At 39.6% G+C, this 22,437-nt stretch overlaps 1 protein-coding gene across 2 annotated transcripts in view; it reads left to right on the forward strand.

Moving 5' to 3' along the window:
• The first annotated feature begins 1,199 nt into the window (after nt 1-1,199).
• LRFN2 (leucine rich repeat and fibronectin type III domain containing 2) overlaps nt 1,200-22,437 on the forward strand; it is a 154,634-nt gene continuing 133,396 nt past the window's right edge. Inside the window, exons 1-3 of one of the 2 annotated variants that reach the window (XM_030945433.1) lie at nt 1,200-1,304; nt 2,424-2,506; nt 3,044-3,250. The gene's annotated coding sequence lies outside the window, so the exon portion shown is untranslated. Of the gene's footprint in view, nt 1,305-2,374; nt 2,507-3,043; nt 3,251-22,437 lie in introns of those variants that run through there. The other variant, XM_030945435.1, reaches the window with a different exon arrangement.

The raw sequence follows: 22,437 nt of genomic DNA on the forward strand, positions 1-22,437 counted from the left end.
GTAGCTGGTAAAAGATTTTTGGAAGATTTTTGGAGTGCATTGGTAGAGTACACTGATTTCTGTCACTGCAAGCAATATTTTGCTTTCAAATCAGACTCTGAAACACTAGTCTCAGAGTCTATTATTAATTCTTGATGTCATTAAGAGATGTCTTCTTGTCTGTGATGCACTGACATTTATTTTATAAGGCACTGACATGATTAGAGCTTTCATTCGATTTTCTAGCCAATGTGCTGGCACAGGGCTCCCAAGAGTTATGTTTAAAGTTAGCTTTCTAAGTTTGTGTTTCAGTCATCTATAAATTAAATAATTTCTTAATATTTTAACACCCAGTTTGGCAGCTTTCAGCTTCTCAAGTCTTCCTTTGGCCTGACCACTTGTTTCAGTGCCCAGTAAGATTACTCTTGGCCTTCTTCCCAAGAAGGGCCCTACAGCACTGTTCCACATAGAGCCAAGGAGAGCTGAATAGGCTGAAAAGTAGGCAACTGCTGTCTGTGCAGTCCTTCCTCATCTGTTTAACCACAATCTGGATCCCCTGTGTGCTAAGCCTGCAGCTTACACCTTAGGGATAGAGAGAGAGTCACTGGGAATGCAGCAGGCACAGGTCAAAGGAGTGAGACTGGTAACAGTAAGGGATCTAAAGTTTGCAGCAGAATCTGCCCCTCCAAGAAAACCTCATGTATTCCTCTATGCAGTCATTCACAAAAATATCTTCAAACTTTTCAATTCAGTCTGCTCTGACTTTCTAGGGGCCAAATTTGATACCTCCTTATTATTTGTGTGACCTGGTTCTTCTACCTGCACTGGATAACCTCCTGAAGTACATGTGATGTTTCCACCGGGAGCAAGGAGTAAATGAAGAGAGTAGCTAGGCTAGATGAGGCTATAAAAATATATTTCTTACCCTTCAGAATGAAATACTACAGGTCTTTTTGAACTCTTGGCCTTTTTTCACACTGGGATGTTTACAAAGTGTCAGAAGATTTTATTCTTTAGATCCTGAGTGCCTTAAAAGAGGTATACTTTACACCAAATACAAAGGACCTCAGAATCAGACCGTACATGTTTAGTCTGGATGTGCAGAAGCAGACTGTTTCACTGCTCATGCCTCAGTGCATTAACTAATCTTTAAAGAACAGGGATTAAGGAGAAGCTTTGCTCATGAACAGGTTAGCCCTGGCTGTCTAGCACAGTCTGCAAAAACTCATTCAGATTCCTCAGAGGTGTCTAGCGCTGATCACTGTCCAGAGACAGAACACTGGACTAAAGGGACTGTAGGTGTGACCCACAGCCACAGTTCTCAGGTAAATTTCCACTGCAAAATGATACCACTTTCTTGGTTTGTGAGGTTTTTTTTTGGTGTGTGTTTGTTTGTTTGTTTTCTATTCCTTCCATGTGCATTATGAGTTGTTCTTTCTGTTGATGTATTGATACTGGTGCGTAGTAAGTTGAACAAGATGGATTTTTGCCTCCTCTTTTATAGTCAGTGCTCATCTTTTCCTTGGCTCTGTCTAGGAGCCTCTTCAACCAAGAGAGGCAGAAGAAAATGAGTGCCTCTGTGTCAGGAGGGCTGGAGAGAGGAACCCACTGGTAAATGGGAAAGGCTAATCAATCTGCATGAGTTCTTTTACCTCAGTTCAAGTTTTGTTTAGACATTGCAATACTGTTCAGTACAAAGAGACAACTACTATTACTTTCTTGCCAACAGCATTAGAAATAATACTATTTAACATGGGCAACTCCTGTACATGTTCTTCTCTGCCATTTAAGTTTCTAAAACATAGCAAGGGAAAATTGTTTCTGGTATGAAATAGAGTGAATGAAGCTGACAGTGCTATTAGAATCATAGAATGGTTTAGGTCAGAAAAGATTTTTGAGATCATCAAACCCAACTGTTAACACAGCACTGCCAAATCCACCACTAAAGTGTGTCCCTAAGCAGCACATATGGTTTTTATCTATCTCTTCCTACATCAATACAGATATATATGACTTCCACTATAACATTTCAAGCATCGGCACCACCTGAGAGCTCAACTGCAGCTTATGCATTTTGCAGTAAAATTTCTCTCCTCTTCTGTCTTCCCTCCTCTTCCTCCGCCCCCAGAGGACTGACAGGCTTTCTACTGACAAATGTTGAGTGTAGCTCCTGAGGATTTAGTATGTCAGGCTGTGTCTACACAGCTTAGGTTTCTATTATTATGCAATGGCTTAGAGGGCAGTGCTTTGCCACATAATTACAGCGCCAATCTCTATTAGGACCCGGAGTTTAGATGCCTCTTTCTGTATCATCTATTTGCCTCCTGCCCACTTAGGACTCCTCCCTGACTCTCTTACTTGTTTATTAGCTTCTTTTTGTACCCTTGTTTCATGTGGCTTCTGGTTTTCTTCCCTTTCCTACGGTACATATTTGTTTATTTCAGAGGTGAGGGGTCTGACTGAGTCGTGCCTGCACGGATTCCTATGCAGTACAAAGCACTTGCTGCATGTTGCATCGTCAGAAGAGGTAAGAAGAAATTCCTGAAGCTGCCTGCTAGTTCTCTCGGGTTTTTCACTCTCTATCTCTTTTTTTTTCTTCTTTTTTTTTTTTTTTTTTTTTTTACTGGTGTGTGCACATTGCTTGTCTTACAAGCCGTGCAGGCTCTGCCATCTAGAGCACTTTGTGAGATCACTCCACTTTGCTGTTTTTCCTTCTTCCATCCCTGCGTGTGACTGTGTGTGTCTGTCTCTCCCTGCCTCTCTTCCCCCTGCAGTAGGACTCAGCCCCCCACCCCAACACACACACACACACACACACACACACACAGAGGAGCTGGGCTTGCTTGTATGAACTTGAAGACTTGCAATACTGAAATGCATGTGTTTGTTACCTTGGGATGCACTAGGATCAGAATGCTCAAAAAGCCTGCAGGCTGCTTAGTCCTCCAAGACTGGGCTTTTTAAATCACACAGGAAAAGAACAAGTTATTCACTCTTTTTTATTCTCTTTCTTTTTCTGTTTTTTCTCTTTCCTTTTTTTGTGCTTTGGATATTACTGAACAAGGAGTCTCAGGGATTGACACGCTCGGACTTCACTGAATCAGGCTGCATCTGACAAACAATCTTGTCTACATTTTGGTTTGCTAGAGATCAACTGGGATTTTTCTGATTCTATCTTCTTTCGAAAAAAGGATGCATGGAATAGAAAGAAGGTCTAAGTGCCTGTCTGAGACTATTTTACAAAACCTGGGATAAATGCTGCTTCTCAAAGGTAAGTGCAAGGTTTTTTTCCTATGTATCTATAAACTGTGTAGTTATAACATAAACTATAAATAGATATAAAGCCAAAACATTTTATAGACAGCTACCTCTGATGGCAAAAAATGTCTCAGTCATGCATCTTAAAGGATTGGTGAAATGTATAACTTTATCTCTCTTTTCATGTTAGCTTAGATAAGATTGTTCATGTAGAGTAATGGATCTCAGTTTGGTTTCTGCCTCTCATGGCATTTCAAAACCAGTATTTTTTAGAGTCAATAGGATTTTTTTATGATAGTTTTTAAACAGTGATGGAAAAATGATGGAAAGGATAATAATTTGGTTTCTAATAAAGGAGGAATTGAGGAATAGAGTAAAGCTGTAAAAGCCATCTCAGCTTTCTGAAGAATTAGTAAATCCTACAAAGATAAGCAAGAACTTTGCTGGGCAGATCAACTCTGCTGTGTATAAAACAGGAGAGCAAAAGTGAGGACCTTGGCAAATGTCATTTGAAGAAACAGAAGGCATAGGAGCAGCTAGAGAAGGGAAGGCAGTGAGGGGTGTGGAGGGGCAGTGGGCACCCACTTTGGTGTCTGCTGTCACAGAGGCTGTTGTTCTTGGTGAGGTGATGCCACTGGTGATGGATGTCCAGAACTGGCAAGGTGGGCATGTGGGGGACGGGGTACACAAACAGGTATATGCTCTGTCATGTCTGTCTGACGTCAGCAGACATATATGCTCTCAGCAAGATTAAATGTACTGAGAATTGGGGTGGGGGAAGCATCTAAGTGGCAGCACAGTACAAGATATAGCAAAATGGGAACTGAATCTCTCTCTGATTTGCGAGGATGAATGTACATGTTTGGGACACAAAGCAAGTGCATGACTGAATAAAAGAAAGGAACTAATGGGGTAAAAGAAATTGGCAGTGAAGTCAACAAGTCCCAGTATGGCAGATTAGCCACTGGAAATGTAAAATGGTCAGTTGTGGTAGTGTATGTAAGAAAGGGTTCTTAAACTTGGTAACTCCTACCTACACAGAAGAGACAAATAATATTGATTTAAAGCAAGAATAATTTTCTCTTTTCAGACTGCCTGATCTAGTATTTTTGGGGCAGTGCCATGGAGATATTAAGAAAAATAAGGTTTATTTTATCTATTCCACCTTTGGGATTACTATGACAGAAAAACTCTTTTGGTGAGAAGAGGGAGGGAAACAGTAAGGATTATATCAGTCTATAAAGTCATAGTTAATTAAATTGACATCTCTTAACTTTATAATACAATGTTCAGCTTGTGTAAGTCCAGCAGATGCAACACAATTGTCATGGGGATTTTCTGTTCCTCCAGAAAGAGGAAACATTGCCATGCAGGGGATCAATTTCTTATTGGACCTTGATGTGTACAGAGACTGTACGAGGGCAAATTTAGGCTTGTGATGAGGAAGAAAAGAGACAAATAATTACTTCCACTCCTGCTGTGTTTCAGGCTGGTTGCAGTCCCCTTGTTTACAGCTTGCCCTGTACCAGTGGTGAGTTTGCATTGCCCAGAGATCACCACTTGAGCACAACAGAGCGCTTCTCGTGTGCGCTCTGCTCGGAGCTGCCGTGCTGCAGCAGCACCAAGAAGAGTTCCAGACCTTCCCTGAAACTGCTTCTAATTCTAGGGGAGAGAGGGGATGCAAAAAATAAACAATGCCAGGAGACAGGTAGCAAAAAATCCATGCTGAATTTTTTTAACCCATGAAACCCAGCAAAGATCTGCATCACCCCTTGGATCAGAGACAGTGTCTGACCTGCTCTCCCTAGCACAGCTCTGGTTTCTTTAGGGTGACTCTGGACCAGGTGTGCCCCAGTATCTGGCTGTGTAGGGCACTGGCACACAGGCAAGCTGGCCTTCCTTGGTGCACCATAAAGGGTGAGAAATGTGACCCAGCCTCAGAGCCCCTGTTTGCTGCTTTCCTCTCTGCCCCATGCTGCGCTCCACAGCTTCGGTGCTTCTTATTTAAATTTACAATAGGACCATTACTGACCATTTTTCCTAATGGGAAGTACAAATGGCACGTGTAGCCTTGCCCCTTAGCCTCCACTTTGCCTGCTGCTCAGGTGGACCCGGAGCTGACGGCCCCCAGCAATCCTAGTCAGAGTGCTTCTGCTCCCACTCTTTGCTGAGGAATCTGACCACTGACTCAAGTTTGCAATGTAATGATTAGAGACACATCTGATTTGCCCCCTCCCCGCAGTTCTTTTTTTTGTTTTTTGGTTTTTCTTTTGGTTTTTTGGGGTTTTCTGTTTTGTTTTGTTTTGGTTTTTTGTTTGTTTGTTTGTTTTGGTTTTTTTTTTTTTTTTTTTTTTTTTGTTTTTTTGGTTTTTTTTTTGCGCTTGTGGGCACAAAGCAAAATAGGAGGCTGATTCAGAATTATCAAGGTTTAACTCGTAATAGGCGGGTATATTCTTCAAGTGACTTAACTCCCTGCTGAAAACCTGTGGACTGAAAACCTTTGAGGCTGCATTTGCTACCCACCCTCACAGAGGTGAGGGAGGGGATGATGACAATGCCTGTTCACTCCCAAATCCCATTTTGCATTGCTAATGGGCATTTCTGCCCTGACCTACAAAGATCACCTGTGGGAGAAGAGGGGTAATTGTTCCAACTGTGTACTCAGTCTTTTTTTTTTTCTGGCCTGAGCACTCAGCCTTACTTTCTTCATGTTTGTCCAAGTGTGCTGTCATGGGCTTGTTTTTGTGGAGAGGCTAATTATCCTCTAGGTGCTGAACTGAAAAGCAGTAACACTGTTTTTGAAGGAAGACATCTGTGGCTCCTTCAAACCGGTCCAGATGACTCTGAAATTTATTGTCCAACACCAAATAGGCCATTGCTTGTATTCTCTTTTGCCTCTTTGTTTTATCATGTAGAGTTTGACTAGTTCTAGCAACTAATTCTAGCAACTAAGGATCTCACCAAGGGGCTGGGATTTTCTCTGTCAATGTCCAGAGGCCACATGTGCTTGGATGGGGCTGAACAACGCCCACTTACGAACTGAAACTTGTGACAAAAGACAGGGCTTCATCTGAGTGCACCAGAATAAAAACAAACCCCACAAATCACAAATCAGCCTGATGCAGTGCTGCAGTGAAGGGCCAGCTGTTACTCTCTGCCCAACCCAGCTCCACCTGGGATGCACAGAGAGAGAGGAAAGCCTGTAAGTGATAATTCTGATTCTAGGAACTCAAACTACCTCTTGCATGGCTAAATGACAAACCTTCGCATGAAATTAACATGCATAAACATGTCATTAGAAGGCTCACAGTGATGTGACATGGAAAACTGGGAGAAGATTGTGTCATTTAGAAGTATTTCTGCATCCCTTGGATCAGCGATTGTCACTGTATTTCAGAAGATGGATATGGCATTTTTCTGATTTTTCTCTCTTCCTGTCATTTTCTTTGTCTTACTCACAATATGTGTCTCTGATAACATCCTCATCTTTATGGAAAAACATTGGTGACAAATCCAGGATACCAACTTCAGCATATAAAATGAGCAGCAGCAGTAGAAGTCAGAAAACATCTTTTCAGTTAAAAAAATGCTGATTTAAAAACATGGGAGAAGGAAAAAGATGTGCTGTCAGGGTCTTCCCCCATGCAGAATCACTATTGACCTACATAGAAGGCAGAGCTGAGTGGGAGTTTTTTAGTATAAATGTTTTTTGTTTTCTCAGGAAAAAAATATTTTTAACGGACATGATTGGGAAATGGTCAGTCTTAGGAATTTCCTGACTAAAAACTGTAGGAACAAAATTTTTAGAACACCTTACCTTGCATTCTTTCTGGAAGATAATTTTTTATTATTTCTTTCCAGTTCATGCATTTTGCATGAAAACTGAAAATAATTCATATGAAACTTGATCATAAAATCCCATTTTTCTCAAGGACAAGCAAATCTGTGAGCTGAACTGGAATTAAACATTTCTGGCTCATTAGAAGGCTTCCATACCTTCAGACTGGGACAAGGAAACTGTAGACATTATCATTTTGACTCAAGGAACCAGAAAACCTTTGCCTGCCAAGCCTTACCTGGAAATCAATTTATTTCACCAAATGGGATTATTTTAGGGGTGTCTTGGCAACAAATGCTGTGAGATATCAAGGCCTCTGAGAGCTTTCTCTTGAAATCATTTCTCCAGCTATGGAAAACTTATGCACTGAGAGGATATGGCAGCTAAATAACAGGTAGGAGGGGATAGCTGCAGCAATAGTATAAGCAGTACAATGGAGCATTTGGGAGGCTTCTGCTAATCACACCTCAGGAAGGAACAGGTCTCTAATCCTCTGAAAGATCTGCTGCCACTGTGGGGTTATGGAAAGAGGTGAGATAAGGAGAGGGTCCTGGAATAGCAGTAAATCCAGGGTCCTGGGCAATGGTTGGTCAGAAGGTGAGAGGTAGGGCTGGTGCATCCCAGTGCACAGCAAGGCAGATTCTGAGCAGAACAGAAGCTGGATTAAGGATAAAACAACAGAAAGTACATGATGGCTGAAAGCATCTTGTCTATTTTAATAGAGCTCAGGTTGCGCTGAAAATCGCTGGAAAACACGTGTGTGTGGCACTGGTGCAGAAAATCACCAGTGTGACTCTTTTCCTGAAGCCAGAAGAGATAGGTGAGAGTGGTGCATAGATCTTTATGTGCAGGACTGAAACAAATTGCCACAGTTGTCCAGCTGGGACAGTAGAGTTTGAGCTGACTTGGGTGGGAGAAGGAAAGACTATGAAAAACCTAAATCTAATAAAGTCACATGGATTGTGGTGACCAGGCATGATTGAGGTTGGAGGAAATGCATGCATTTGTGGACAAGTAAGGAATTTTTCCTCCTCTGCCTTTAGAGGAGCAATTTCCTTTAACGGGCTAAGGAGCAAAGTTGCTCAAAATGGACCAGTTTCCAAGAGCTCTTAGCCATTCCTTTGTCATGTCTAAGCTCCTCAGGAAAGCTTCAGTCTACATGTTGGTCAGAATGAGTAATCCTCCTTTTGTTACAGCCCAAAGATAAAAACTAAAAGTGGGAAAGGAAAAGAGGATGTCTTAAACATGCCACATCCTCTGCTGCAGTGGCAGGATGGATAGGCTGTGATTATCAGCAAGAGAGCAGCACCTGTATTGGTGCTACAAAGGAAGAACTGGCTGTACCAGGATTTAAATTAGATCCCTCAGTTAACAGCCTTTAAAAAATCTATCTGCCCTTTCAGTACAGAATGAAAACAATGAGCAGTCAAATGGCAAAAGGAAAAGTCGAATAAAAAAAGTGCCTGTCATGGCTTGTTCAGCATTCCCTGTCTGGTTTAAAAGTAGCCAACAACAAATGTCTGTCTCCTTAGAGATAAATATCAAAACCTTCCCAATCATTTCAGGAGATATTTCATCTCCTTTCCTTTGTGAATATTCCTGTGAATAGCTAAACACATGTGATACTCAGAAAGCTCTGCATGGTTTGGGTGTGAAACAAGAATACTAAACTAAGAAAGAAAAAGGCCAAACTGTATTGATAGAAAATAAATTATCTGGACTGAGACCATTTTGTTGATTCCCTAAATTGAGGAGTAGTTGGCATTTCGTATGACTTATCTTTAGTGTAAGTGAATGTTATCACTGCTGCTGGCAGGTATTTACTGTATATTGTTTTTTAAATAAGGGTACAGCATTGATTACTTGCTCTCCAAACTATTGACTGCACTTTCTCCCTGTTGTCAGGTCAGATAACTTATCTCCTCTGGAAATGTTCCGTAGTAAAATGAGAAAATGTGTTTGTTCCCAGAAACTCTCATGAAGAAGAGGATCAAGGGGTTTTGTGTTTTTCTGGTTTGGTGAGTTTTTTTTGAAAGCCTCCCATAATCAAAATATCTTGTAATTGTCTCTGAAAATTGACAAATTCCTCAGTGAGATATGTAAGTATTCACTAATTCCATTTCACATGACCAAGTAGCCCACTGAGCCATGAATTCTTCAGTTGACACCCACTTTGGAAGGATAGTGTGACCTTTCCTTAATAGTGCAACTACATCTTCTGTTCACGGCTCCACAGATGCATTTTGACAGTGATACCTTCTTGAGATGAGGGGGAAGCTTGTTCATGGACTTCACAGTTCTCCTGCATGGCCAGGAGTCTCACAGAGAATGAGCTTTCCTATGTACAGGGTCTCCTATCACCCTACCCTGACTGGACCCAACGGGCCTCTGGGCGGTGGGAGAAGTTTCAGAGGCATTAATTAATAATGTTTTCTTTCAGATCCAGGGGTGGGTGGCAGCAGTTTCATGTGAACTGGAGAGAATTGGTCATACTGACAGAGAATTGGAGGAGAGAAGCTGAAGTGCAGCCTGATGCATATTCATGAGAGCAAATACCCTGAGAGCAGAGAGAGTAACATAGGGAGAAAAATTGGAAAAAAATTGGGTAGGATGAGGGGGAAGACAGGAAACAAAAACAGCTGTGGTAAAGCTAAGAAGGTGTTTCTGTGTCTCTTTAGTTATTTGTATGACACTTTTTTCCACTGAGCCAGAATACCAGGCTAGGCTAAAGACAGACTTATGATGTTTGTCACTGGTCACACTGTACATAGCTGATAGCTCTCTCAGCCACTCAAGGTTGTTTTATTTTTCAAATCTAACCTGTTCTAGCATTTTGGTGAACATGAGAAAATGTACTCAAGCCCTTTGTGCATTTGTTCCTGATGTCTCAGTCTTTCACCTCCCTAGATCTGTGAGTTGAGTGAAGAAGCTATTTTTTTATTTTTCCTCAGGACTGAACACAAAGAGTTTCTTATCATCAGCTAATACTTATAACCACTCAATTCCTAGTAGAATGTAGCAACAAGCTTTCAAGTTTATGTGAGAGACCCTCTAAAATACACCAGGTCCCTCTTCTTATGATATCTTTTCCAGAGAGCATGCAACTGATGGGCTGAGATCTTTCCCTTCTGTCCTGCATGTCTAACGGCTGCATTTCATGCTCACCTTAGTCTTTTTATTTACCTCTTTTACAACTTTTTCATTTATCTAATGCTATAAGCAGCAAAACAAAGGTCTGTGATGACCTTGTGGATCTATGTCTCATGAAACCTCACTACATTTTGGATTGTGCCAAGAAAAGGAGCAAATCCATCCTCTTGTAAGAAGGCTGAGCTAGGACAATGGTGAATTTCTATGTACTGGTTACTTTTATCCTATGTCAGTGTCCTACCACAGAATGGAAAAATCAAAGTTATGCCACATTCTATCTCAACTATAGGATTTACATTTAAAAACAAATAATGCCCTCGGGCCAAGTAACAGCTGCTGCAGTTCTTTCCAGCACAGCTCATTGACCTTGCCCTCTCATTTGACATATCCTGCTACTCCCATGGTGCTGTAGTTAGCATTAAATCACAGAGATCATGTAGTGACCTCACTGAAACTGAGACCTAGCTGGGGTAGACTTTGCACACAGATATACCAATCCTTACACCACCATCTCACCACACAGCGGAGAATGACCCGAGAACAAAGTCTTTATTAGGCTGTGCTGTCTGTTTCTGTTTCTCAAATAGGTTTTTTGCTGATTGCATGTTAGTCTAATCATGCTCACTTTAAGGAATTACTTAAAACTTTTTTTTTTTTTTTTTTTAATAGCAGGTTTTGTTTTATCATGAAATGGCGATGAGCTTAATAAATTTGTTAAAACTACAATATTCCACAAAAATCCTGTTATAGAAACCAAGTATCTTTTAGGAAATCCTAAATAAAAAGCCTCCCAAGTTTAGTAATTATGTAATTTTCTCACTGTCATTCCTCACTTTTCTTGCAATCACTCCTCTCTTTTCTTTATACCAACAAGTACATGAAGAGCAAAAATGAACTCTGCAGCCAGCTGTTCTTCCTAAATATGTCTTGTCTTGCTAGCTCAGGTAAAAGGCAAATTGCACTTTGAGATTTTATTTCTGCAGCAAATCAGGTCTATTTTCAGAGGGATGCTTCTTCAGTCACAGTATTTCAAGATGGGAAGCCAGGGTGTGTTGCTGCCACAATCTGATTATACCATGTTTGCAGAGACTTTAGTCATAGGGTGGAAAAAACATTTAAGAACAAAAGAACACAGTTTTGGACCTTTGCTTCCATTCCTTCCACTCCTGATTAAATTTTCAAAGCCTTTCTAACATTTAACAAAGCATTATCTGAGAGCTGTTTGGAAAGAATATGGGATCTTAGATTGACATTCTCAGAATAATTTCTACTTTGTTTCAAAACAATCTCTCCTGTAGCTATACATTTATTTTGTAACCTATTTTATGCTCCTTTTATTGTTGCCTCCTTTTGTTAAAAACATATTGTTTTTGTTTCTGTAGTCTTACCAGGAACAAGAAAAAAACATTTACCTTGCCCACAGTTCTTTTTATTTGATCGTGTCATAGAATAACAGATATTGCTGAATGCTTATAGGGCACCAAGTAGTAAAATCATATTTACCTCACACAAGAAAAGGATATTTGAGCTTACTGGTAGGCCTTTGTAAATCAATACTCCAGAGAAACTTGATTCTTTAAAATTCTGTTGATAAATGCTAAGCTGTGGTGACATTAACTGATACTGGTCACTGGGATTTCCATTAATTTTTCTGAGATTATTTGACAAGTGTGATATTCAAATGTCTGTGTGTTTTAGTCATTCAGAGAAGCAGCAGTACCCTGAGATGAGATAAAAAATAAGGTAAAAATTAAATAATAGCAAATGTTTTTTTTTAAATTGATACTTCTAACCACTATTAAAAATTAATAAAAATAAAATGTAGACTGTATCACAGTTAGTGCATTTTAAAATTGTTATCCAGTAAATCTCACAAGGGAAAGGAATGGCAGCACCAGCCCCTTTGACGTACATGTGTATTAAAATATTTTCATTTATCTGCAGCAAAAAACTGAGGAAGGAAGCAAAACCTTTCAAATAAGCCTTTGGTTAAAACTTTAAAGACAAAGTAGGCTTGCAAGGAATAGTCTGTACAGGACTTACTAAGATTGGCAAAAGCCCACAGTTGACTGCAAAGAAAAAGGGAAAACAACTTTCAATTTGCTACTTTTGGAAAGGTACATTTCCAAAATTCCAATTTCCTCTTTTTGTATTATACATTAGGTCGCTTCTAAAATGGGAATGGTAATTTGAAATTAAATGCTTGGGTAATTATGTTTCTACTTCAGATTCAATAAATATTTTCAGAAAGGTGAAATGAGTTCAACTGAAACAAAAGATCTTTTTCCTCGTTTAGATAAGAAAATGGCAAGTCAGCTCAAAAAATGTATTTTTCATTAATTTTGACCCTTTTGATTCCATTTTTAAATAATCAAACATATATGTATAATGTGTACATGTGTACATATGGTTAGATGCATTCTTGGCTATAGGTATAAACTTTGTTTTTCACTTCTGCCTTTGTAACAGGAGATAATGGTAACAAATGTCAGAGACTTAGGCTTAGCAGTACTGATGTTTACAAACTGTTTATAGACCAGTGAAGACAAAGGATCCACTCAGGAGCGTACCTGTATCAACAAAAGGAGACACACAACCTAATGAGAGCTGGTGAAGAATTTTCAGTCAGCCTGGGATGTGGACAAGCTTGAGAAGTGGGCCCAGGGGAGCCTCATGAGGTTTAACAGGACCAGGTGCTGGTGTTGCACCTGGGTGGAGCAGTCCTGGTATCAACACAGGGTGGGGGATGATCAAGAGCAGCCCTGGGAGAAGGACTTGGGGCTACTGCTGGGTGAGAGGCTGGACATAAACTGGAAATGTGCACTCCCAGCCCAGAAAGCCAAACATGTCCTGCCAACATCCTGTCCCTCTGCTCCCCTCTGCTGAGAACTCACTGACAGTGCTGCATCAGCTCTGGGGTTCCCAGCACAGCAAGGACACGAACCTGTTGGAGAGCATCCACAGGAAGGTCATCAAGTTGTTTAGAGGATGGAGTGCCTCTCCTATGAAGAAAGGTTGAGAGAAGTGGGATTGTTCAGCCTGGAAAAGAGGTTTCAGGATGACATGGCTGTGGTCTTCCAGTACCTGAAGGGACCCTACGAGAAAGATGGAGAGGGACTTTTTACAAGGCTAGGCAGGACAAAGGGGAATTGCTTCAAACCCAGCGAGGAGAGGTTTAGCTTAGATATTAGGAAAAAAATTTTCCCTGTGAGCGTGGTGAAGCGCTAGAACAGGTTGTCCACAGAAGTAGTGGATGCCCCATCCCTGGAAGTGTTCAACGGGGCTTTGAACAACCTGGTCTAGTGGAACTGCCTCTGTCCATGGCAGGGGGCTTGGAGCTAGCTGATCTCTAAGGTCCCTTCCAACCTAAACCATTCTATGAATTTTTTTTCATTAGGGAATAGGTTTTTGTCCAAATTAGCTTCCTGAGTATGTTGTGGGAGGGGGGGATGGGTATTATTCAACAATATCTTCATACGTTCTGTCTTTTAAAATATTTTTGGCTGGAATGTTTATGAGTTTTGTTTCTAAATGAAATTGAACTTTATATCATGTTTAAAGCTTTAATGTGGCATTTTGTGCTATTTTTACAGAAAATAACTTCTTATATTTTCTGGATAGCAGATATTCTTCAAATTTCAATGAGACAATCTAATCTAAATAAGTCAAAATTTTCTTGCAATTTCTGATAAAATTATGCTTTCTTACCATAATTCTTCTAAACAACAATTCTAAACAATTTCTAAACAATAATTCTTAACATTAACTGATAGCCATACAGCAATAACACCACTCCTTTTTGTAGAATTCTTTTCTTTTTTCCTTTTACATTTTGTTTTGTTTTCTTGTCCTGGTAGGTCTGTTCTTTGTGGATTGCTATGCACAAATGGAACAGATAGTTCAAAGGCTTCTCCAAATATAACAGGCTGTAAAAATGCTGAATTTAATTTAAGGTTCATAGGACAGAAATAAAAAGGTAAAATGGCAAGGAGCATGTGGTATTTGAGTGGGAGGCTTGTACCAAGGCAGAGCAGACCATCACAATACTGAATTAACCTCTGAAAAATAATCTGTGCAGAAACAATGGGGGCTGAGAGGGAGCACAAGTGATCATCAATGAATCAAGGAGTTCACTGTCAATGCTCTGTGATAACTGAAAAGCAAAAGAAGCAGCTGAGAAATGTAAGAAAGTTTCCTGTGGTAGAGGAGCCACCTGCAGCAGCTCGATACCCTTCATACTAGAAATGCTGTTGGGTGGTCCATGGTTCATATTCTCTTAGGTGTAAAAATTAACCTGCAACTACTCCATTTTTAAATGTGTTAGGGACTATCATTAACGTTTGATTCATCATTCTAAGCCAGGGCAAAGGCGAATGAGGGGATCCTGACAATTTATATCAAAATCTTCCTAGAGTGCAGAGCTTTTAGAGACTCTATGGTGGCATGCTGACACTGCAGTGAACACTCCCTTTGCGGTTAGCACATCTTCCACTCAGAACTCTGAGCAAATGAATTGATCCTCGATGCTTTCCATGTAAATTGGGGTAGAGTTGCTATTCCTTAACTGAGAAAATTGGCATGTGGGTTTGTGGTTTGAACTGCTCTGTGCTCACCTGCAGTGCCTGCAGCAGAGTGGTTGGTTGGGTCTGCCACCAAACTGGCTTTTGTCATCCTGCTGGGGCTGAGGCCATGGTGAGGCAGTGCTAAGCCTGAAGAATGGAAAACAGATCAAATCCCAGAGCTGTGCTGCAGCAGCAACAGAGTGAGCCGTGCCTACATGAGTGAGCCCACTGGAGAGCTTCATTTAGGCTTTTCATTTCAGCAAGACTGTTATGAAAACAGTACTCAAATAGCAAGCCTTAGCTAAAGTAGGAGCTACTGAACTCTTTCGTACAATTTTTACATGCTCTATTACAGTTGAAGAAAGTAGTCATCATATGCATTATCTTCCTGCTTATTTTTTCTATGTTTATTTAATAGTCATTTGGGAGGCATATGGATATAACACCAACTGGAATTAAAAAAAAAAAACAAAACCAAAAACAAATCAAACAAAAAAACACCAACCAAAAAAAAACCCAAGCAGACGTAGCTATACTAAGCTTTTTATCTTGCTTGGGATGCTAGAAATCATCCAAGCATACATCCAAGGCAAACCCACTCTTCCTCATGTATATTTTACTTATTATCATGAATTGGCATACTGAATTACTGATGAAATTCACACTAGAAGAAATTCAAATGATATAATTATTTTACTCCAGTGATGGACTCAAACATTTTATTCATATTACATACACAATTTTTCTGCTTTCATTATGCTACAGCTAAGATTTATTTGGCCTTTTAATTTTTAGGGCTTCTTATTTCAACTGAAGTTCTGAAGGATGTAGTTTATGTCAGTTCATGGTTGACTTATTCCTTTAGTTTTCAGATGAAGAGACCAAGAACTTCTCACCTCTCTCTCCCCATTGTGCATGTAAATATAACCTCAGCCTGGCAGTGAAAATGGTCAGTCTAGCAAAATCAGAAAGCTCAGGTGACCTAAAATCATCTAAGATCATTGATCTAGTTTTTCACAGAGGAAATGCGCAAACTGCTTATAAATGGTTCATATGAAAAAAAAAAAGTAGAATTTATACTTTAGAAGATTTATAGTTACTTATGTAAACTCAGGAAAAAAAAATACCCAAGTCCCTTGATCAAAGCTTTTCTTACCACTTTTACAAGACAGCCTTTAAGCCTACACTGAGAAACAAACAAAAAAACCACTCAATTGAACCAAATTAAGTTCTGCACTGCAGCTGCTGATCACCCATTTCACATTTGGTGCAGTTTTTCTGGATCGCAACTAGTACCTCCTACCACAGACTACAATCTTGTCTCAGCTGTCCAAACCTCAGTTACCCAAAACAGGATAGTGCTCCTCTGTGCCTGTTAGCTGCACTGATAATTCCCATAATTACTTGAACATGCTTCATCTTCCATGACATTCAGTTGAATGAAGAGGCACTGCCTGTTAAAAAGTTCATTTTAATGTCTCACTCTAATTCCCCCCATAATACATTCAGCAGCAGCATGTTTACTTGTTCTTCTTGATGTGAAATCTTCTAATATATGACTACAGCAGAGACAAAAACAACAATAAATATTCAAAAATCACCAGTGTGATTAACACACATAATCCATAAGAGCAGTAAGAAGAGCAGTAGTTATTAAATATAGATGGTTTACTCACTGTGTCATCAATAAACATGTGATTTGTGATTTCCTGAGACTTTTTGGGTGATGATTCATTCATGATTTTATTTATTTTACTGTATAATGAAGCAGAATAGCAGAAGGAAGAGATTTTAGCTGATGCCACAAACATCTTCTTATTTGGTGAGATGTCTTCCTGTACTTTCTAGCTTGAGAAATTAAAGTTTAGGGGTCTAGAGCCTTTAAGACAACTGAGCATCCCTGGAAAATGCTGTGTGAGCTTTTCTGCTTGGTACAAATTGGAACTGCTCTGTAGGTACTGCAGATGGTTATCCAGTGACAGTAAATCCAGTGGCCTCCGCCACTGGTGATAAACAGATCCTAACAGAGACCCACTAGCACAATTCTGTGTCTACAAGAGCCCTTTTGGGTGCAGCTTCAGCTGTTAAGAGACTTTGGTGCTCTCATCAATGATGTTGCACAGTTCTGGTCCTAGAAGAGGAACTGAAAAAAATGCAGAGAAGGAGAGCATGGATGGATGGATGGATAAGCTTTTAAAGAAAGAATGATTGAATACTGCAGTTTGGAAGGAATTTACTCTAGTTTGATATGATAAAGATATCTAAGACCATGAGAAATATTTTTGTTCCATGTCTCTTCCAATACAAGTCTTGCAGGACAACAGATATAATTGTCAAGTGACAAGTCCAGAAAAAAAAATAATGAAGCATTACTTATCTTGGGATAATGAAAAGCTGTGAAACCCTTTTCTGCCGGATTCAGGGGTTTCCAATTGTTTACTTTTATTTATAGACCATTTGGAGAACTAAACAAGAAAAAAACATGTTTTTTTTTAACACACAAAGACATTGTCTTCAGCTAACAATGTTAGCCGCACCACAAGCAGCTAAGAAGCCAAGAGAGAGTATTCTGGGAAAATATCACAAAAGGCTTGCAGTGCTTTTAAGTTTTTTGACTGTTTTCCCTATTAGCTACTAGCAGAGACAAGATAGTGGGCTGGATATACCATAGATGTGACATGATTCAGGTTTGTTCAGACTGATTTGACTCAAGATGCTGATTCCTATGGTGCTCATGGCACAGAAGGATGCCATGTTTGGCTGAGTCCACAGCTGTGCACCAGCAGGGTGCAAAGACGTGCAAATTACTCAGTGCTTGCACATGTGGGTAGAAGCAGTGATCTTCTACCAGGATACAGAGAGAAAGCTTCACTGCTGCACTGACTAAGTTATTAGCACCCTGGATTCTGAAACTATGCTGATATAATCACAGTCTCTGGCTCAGAAATTTCAGATAGGTTTCATAGTGTTTCACTCCTGCTTAGGTGAAAATTGTTCTCTCTGCACTTTGGGCTTCTTCAGTAGTTGCAGTGTCTGGCTGCGTTGGTGTGAACACGAGGAGGCTGCTGTTGAGCTCTGGCAGATGGAACAGGTGGGCATTCTTATTGAGAAAAAAAATTAAATGGTATTATGGGCCTCTTAAGCTGGAAACAGGAGAATCCTTCTTTCTCTCTTGTGAAACTCTTCTTCTAGAAGTTTAATAATGATAACGTCTGAGTGTATAGACAAGAGATCACTCGGAAGGCTGTGGTTTCTGAGGGTGCAGGACTCTGAGCTCTTGCATATGGTGCTCAATCCCTATAACAAGTTAGAAGTATGGCAAATAGGGGAAACTCTTTCAAGTAGAAATCTGACTGATAAATAGATATGGTTTCTTTAACTTTTACTGTTTAATTTAGGATTTTTGGTGTGTATTTAGAATCTGGCATACCTTAGTTTCGTATGGGTGGAATTATTCACTGGCACCTGCCTTGCATTGCCAAGGAATTTTTTGCTTGTGCTGGTGGAGGATCCTTCAGAAGGGAGTTTCCAGACAGACAAGAATAGAGGGAAGCCTCTAAATTAAGACAAAATAAGATGGGGAGGGGGGGTGAGACTAAAGGACTATCAACAAGGTAATTGTTGACAGAAGAGCTCATTTCTTTCTGGGCCGGTGTGTCTTGTTTTGTTAAATTTCTTTAGTGATATACCACAGACAGAATTCTCAAGACTCAGCACATCAGAAGGCTGTTTTACAGAAGAAATATATTAAATGTACTATAAATTATATATTAAAAAATGTCTTTATTTCCACTATTTTTTCTTAGGCTAAATTTTTAAAACCTTTACTCAGGTGTTGTCAAGGTACTCTGAAAACCTAAGGAAATCTGAGTTATTTTATTAAATAGTTGGGTCCCAGGAGAGGATTGTTTAGCCAAAATTCTCGAGTCTGTTCTGTGTGTTTTGAATACTAAATAAATGAATCTATGAGACTCCCTTCTTGGAGAGACTCATAGGCATTAACCATTGGGTTTAGGCCTGCAATATATGAAATTATGACTGCATTGCTTTTATTCCTTGGATCACCCCATTCAATTCTTTTTCTTTTTCTTTTTTTATTTTTTTGAGCAGAATATCTAGATTTGTACTCTCTGGTGGAGAAAACTGCACTGATTCTTTTTCTAATACAACCATTTACAGAAGTGCTAATGTGTCCTAGGAAACATGAAGGCACAGTACCGTTTTTAGAAATTGTTCTACAGAGTTATAAGATTTTTTTTCCTTTTATTTTTTTCTTTCCTGCTCAATATTTCAAGAACTATCTTTAGGCTGAACAGAAAGAAAAGATTTATTGACAGCAAGATTCATTAGACTGTGAAATAGTCTCCTAAGGAAAGTTGATAAAAACTTTGAGATTTTAAAAGTAGCTTATTGGGCGCAGGGGAACTCAAACCTTTTAATGTACTGCATGAGATAAGAAATGTGTTAGAAGAGAGAAGATGGACTAACTGGCTTGATAAGGCCATCTTTTGATGTGTAGTTTCTATAGCTATTTGCACAGAAACAGTAGCACTGCTAATTAACTGCTCATCTGCTTCGTGTACTTACAGCTTACCAGCTATAGTCAAATCGCATCTGTCACTTGAGGACAATTAAGTGGGCTGAGAAGCATCATTTTATGACAGCACCTGGCCAGGAGGAGATAGTCCAGATGGACAGCATGGGAATCAGGAGACACCTAGGTGAGGAAGGGGAGGAGGCTGTCTCTTTAATAGGCAGATGCAGGTGGTTGTAAGCCTGTTCATATAAAGCAAAGAAAGCCTGTTCTGGAGTGGCACTGATTGGAGCACACAAAACTCATACTTGTGATTCCAGGACCAGTGCAAGAGCTGTGTGGTTTCCTTCAGACTCCTATGGTTCCTGTCTTCAATTTTGTATGAATTTTGACACCATGCACCGTGGAAAATTGCAAGAGCTCACCAAAACCCAAAAAATTGCATGAATAATGTTGGAGATGAGGAAGAGATGATATAGCCATTGTTATTAAGTGAGACCCAAAGCCTGGAATAGGGTTAGGGTCAGTGGTGCTGTGGCACAGATATATGATACTGTCTCTTGGTTCTGCCTGGGACATGATCCTGGAGACTGAAAAACTGCACCAATAAATAACCAGGAACAAATTTTCATGGTGTTGTCATGGCTCTTGCTTTGTGCATTTTCATTCATGCTGCTCTTGCTGTCTGCTGCTTGTGGCTTGCAATGTGATCCTTTCATTTGAGTAAGAAAACATGCGGTGAATAATCATATTTGTCCCTAAATATAATGTTTCCTCAAATCTCCTCAAGCAGTGTCAGTGGCCCTTTAGAGGCCATTTCCAAGCTTACAGCAGTGTGCTTGGGTAATGAGGTAATGATAGTGCCTCAATTATATTCTGCAGGTGAGGATGAAGCCTTAAACTGCCATTCAGCTTTAGAATTACTGCTGTAATTTTAAAAGCATCTACCCTCCTTTCTCTTTAAGCAAAATCAACCAACCCATTTGCCAAGATAATGATATCCATGGCCAAGCAGGACCTCTCCTTCCAGTGATAGCTTCCTTCAGAAGGATGCCATTAGCAGCCTCATTTTGTATCACCTTAATTCATATAGTTTAATTTATGTCAATTCTATTTTTTTTTTTGGCCGTTATTCACCATGTCTGTCCATTATGCATGACCAGGAGATTGAAAGAAGGGCAATTGTGCCATATCAGCCTTTGTGCTGATATTTCCCAGCAAAGGTATTACATACATATATATTTATACATATATGCACACAAGGAGATAAATTATATATATATATATATATATATACACACACATACATATATAATGTCTTTTTTCTGTAAGTAGATGTACATGGAAGAGAGATTTGGTTCTTGGCAGGCAAAAAAGAAGGACTTTAACTTTTCCTGGTACTAAATTTTGCAAGTCCTGGCATGGGGATAAGTTGCAGTGGGCTCTGTGGTCCCTTTGGCAGGGCTGCACTCAGGCCAGAAAGAGACATCAGTAAAGCTTTGTGGCAGATGGAGTCGCTTCCCCCTCTGTGGGAAAACAGACTGAATTCTCTGCTCTTGCTTGCACACCTCAATGGGGAAAGGTTTCAAATAAAAGCACTTCTGTTTTGTAGAGCTGAAGGGTCTTGTAAGGTGGCTGTGAAGAAAAAGTAGGTAGTACTAAGTCTTGTTAGCCATAAGCATTGAGAAATCATCACTCTAAATATCAGATGAGAGTTTAGTGTGGCATAATCTACCTTTTGGAGCACTGCCTATTTTTAGGCTCACTTCTCCAGTTTCTAAACTATTGTGGACCATCTTTAAAAAAAAACAAAAATAAAAATCTTTCCTACCATGTGATTCCAGGAGCCCTGTGCAGCTGGATAAAGGACCATTTGATATTATTCACTCTTTGTGCATTTCAAACTGAATCAAGACAATTTCTCAAAACAAGGCTGTGTGGGATTTTGTGGCGTTTGTTTTTTGGCTTTTTAACCTCATTTTTGTGGGGTGTTTTGTTGTTTGGGGTTTTTTCACTATGATATTTAAAATATACTTTTAAAAGTTGTTGCTTAAGTATTCTGAGAGCCAGACTTGAGCATCAAGTTGCTGTAGCTGCTTTTTCAGGAAAACCATGACATGGAATGGATTCCTGCAGAGAGGGACTCATTTGCCTAATCCTGCCTATCAAGACAAGAAAGATGAAATAAAAGCCAGCAACATAACAGGTAGAAAAATAAATTAAAATACTTTCATTCTTGCCCAAGCAAAAGGATTTGTGTAAGGAATTTAGGAGAAATTGTTGAAGATAATTTTATTTAAATTGGGCTCTTCACAATTTAAAAGACATACCTGAACAGATTTTTCTCAACCACCAAAGTCATACCTTTCTAACCTGCACATCACTTTCCAAATTTAAAAATATTTTTTTCTTCTTCCATCCTTCCCTACTAATTTGAGGCTCTAAGGTCTTTCATAGCCTTGCATGAGGAATGTCATATGTATTTTAACAATTTATTTTTAATTCTGTCTCTCTCTAGTACAGAGATTCTATCCAAACAAAAATCACAGTTTTGATGCCTACATCTGGCACAAGCAGAGCCTGAGACAAATGGTGAACAACAGGAAGAATAATCAGGTGTACTTTGGCATACTAGATACCCAGTTTCAAATGACTGTGATTACACTTTTCTCCCCTGTTACTTTTGTCACTAACATAACACCAAGCACATTTCCTTCAAAAAATACATTTTGAGCCTATTAGAGAGAATATGTCAAGGTCAGATTTTTCAAATGTGCTCAGCATACTGAATGCAGATGGGGTGCTAAGTGCTCTGGTGTTTTGTGGGTTGATTTTTGTTTGCTTTTTTTTTAATGATCCCACAATAGGATTTATAGACATGAAATGACTTTGAAAATTCAGCCGCTGTGTAAATTCTCAGGTCTGCAATAGCTTGATCTTAACAACCTTTTTTCATTTTGGAAAAAGCAATTTGGCTGTAGGATTTTCAGGCATTTTCCCAACTGGCCAAATTCTGTTCTCATTTAAATCAGTGAAAATAATTTTATCTCAGTGTGATGTTATCTGATGTAGCTTTTTGGTCCTGCTTGTCTTCTTTACCCTTTGTCCATAGGTAT

This window comes from Camarhynchus parvulus, chromosome 3 (genome assembly GCF_901933205.1).
Source record: "Camarhynchus parvulus chromosome 3, STF_HiC, whole genome shotgun sequence".
Lineage (NCBI taxonomy): Eukaryota > Metazoa > Chordata > Aves > Passeriformes > Thraupidae > Camarhynchus > Camarhynchus parvulus.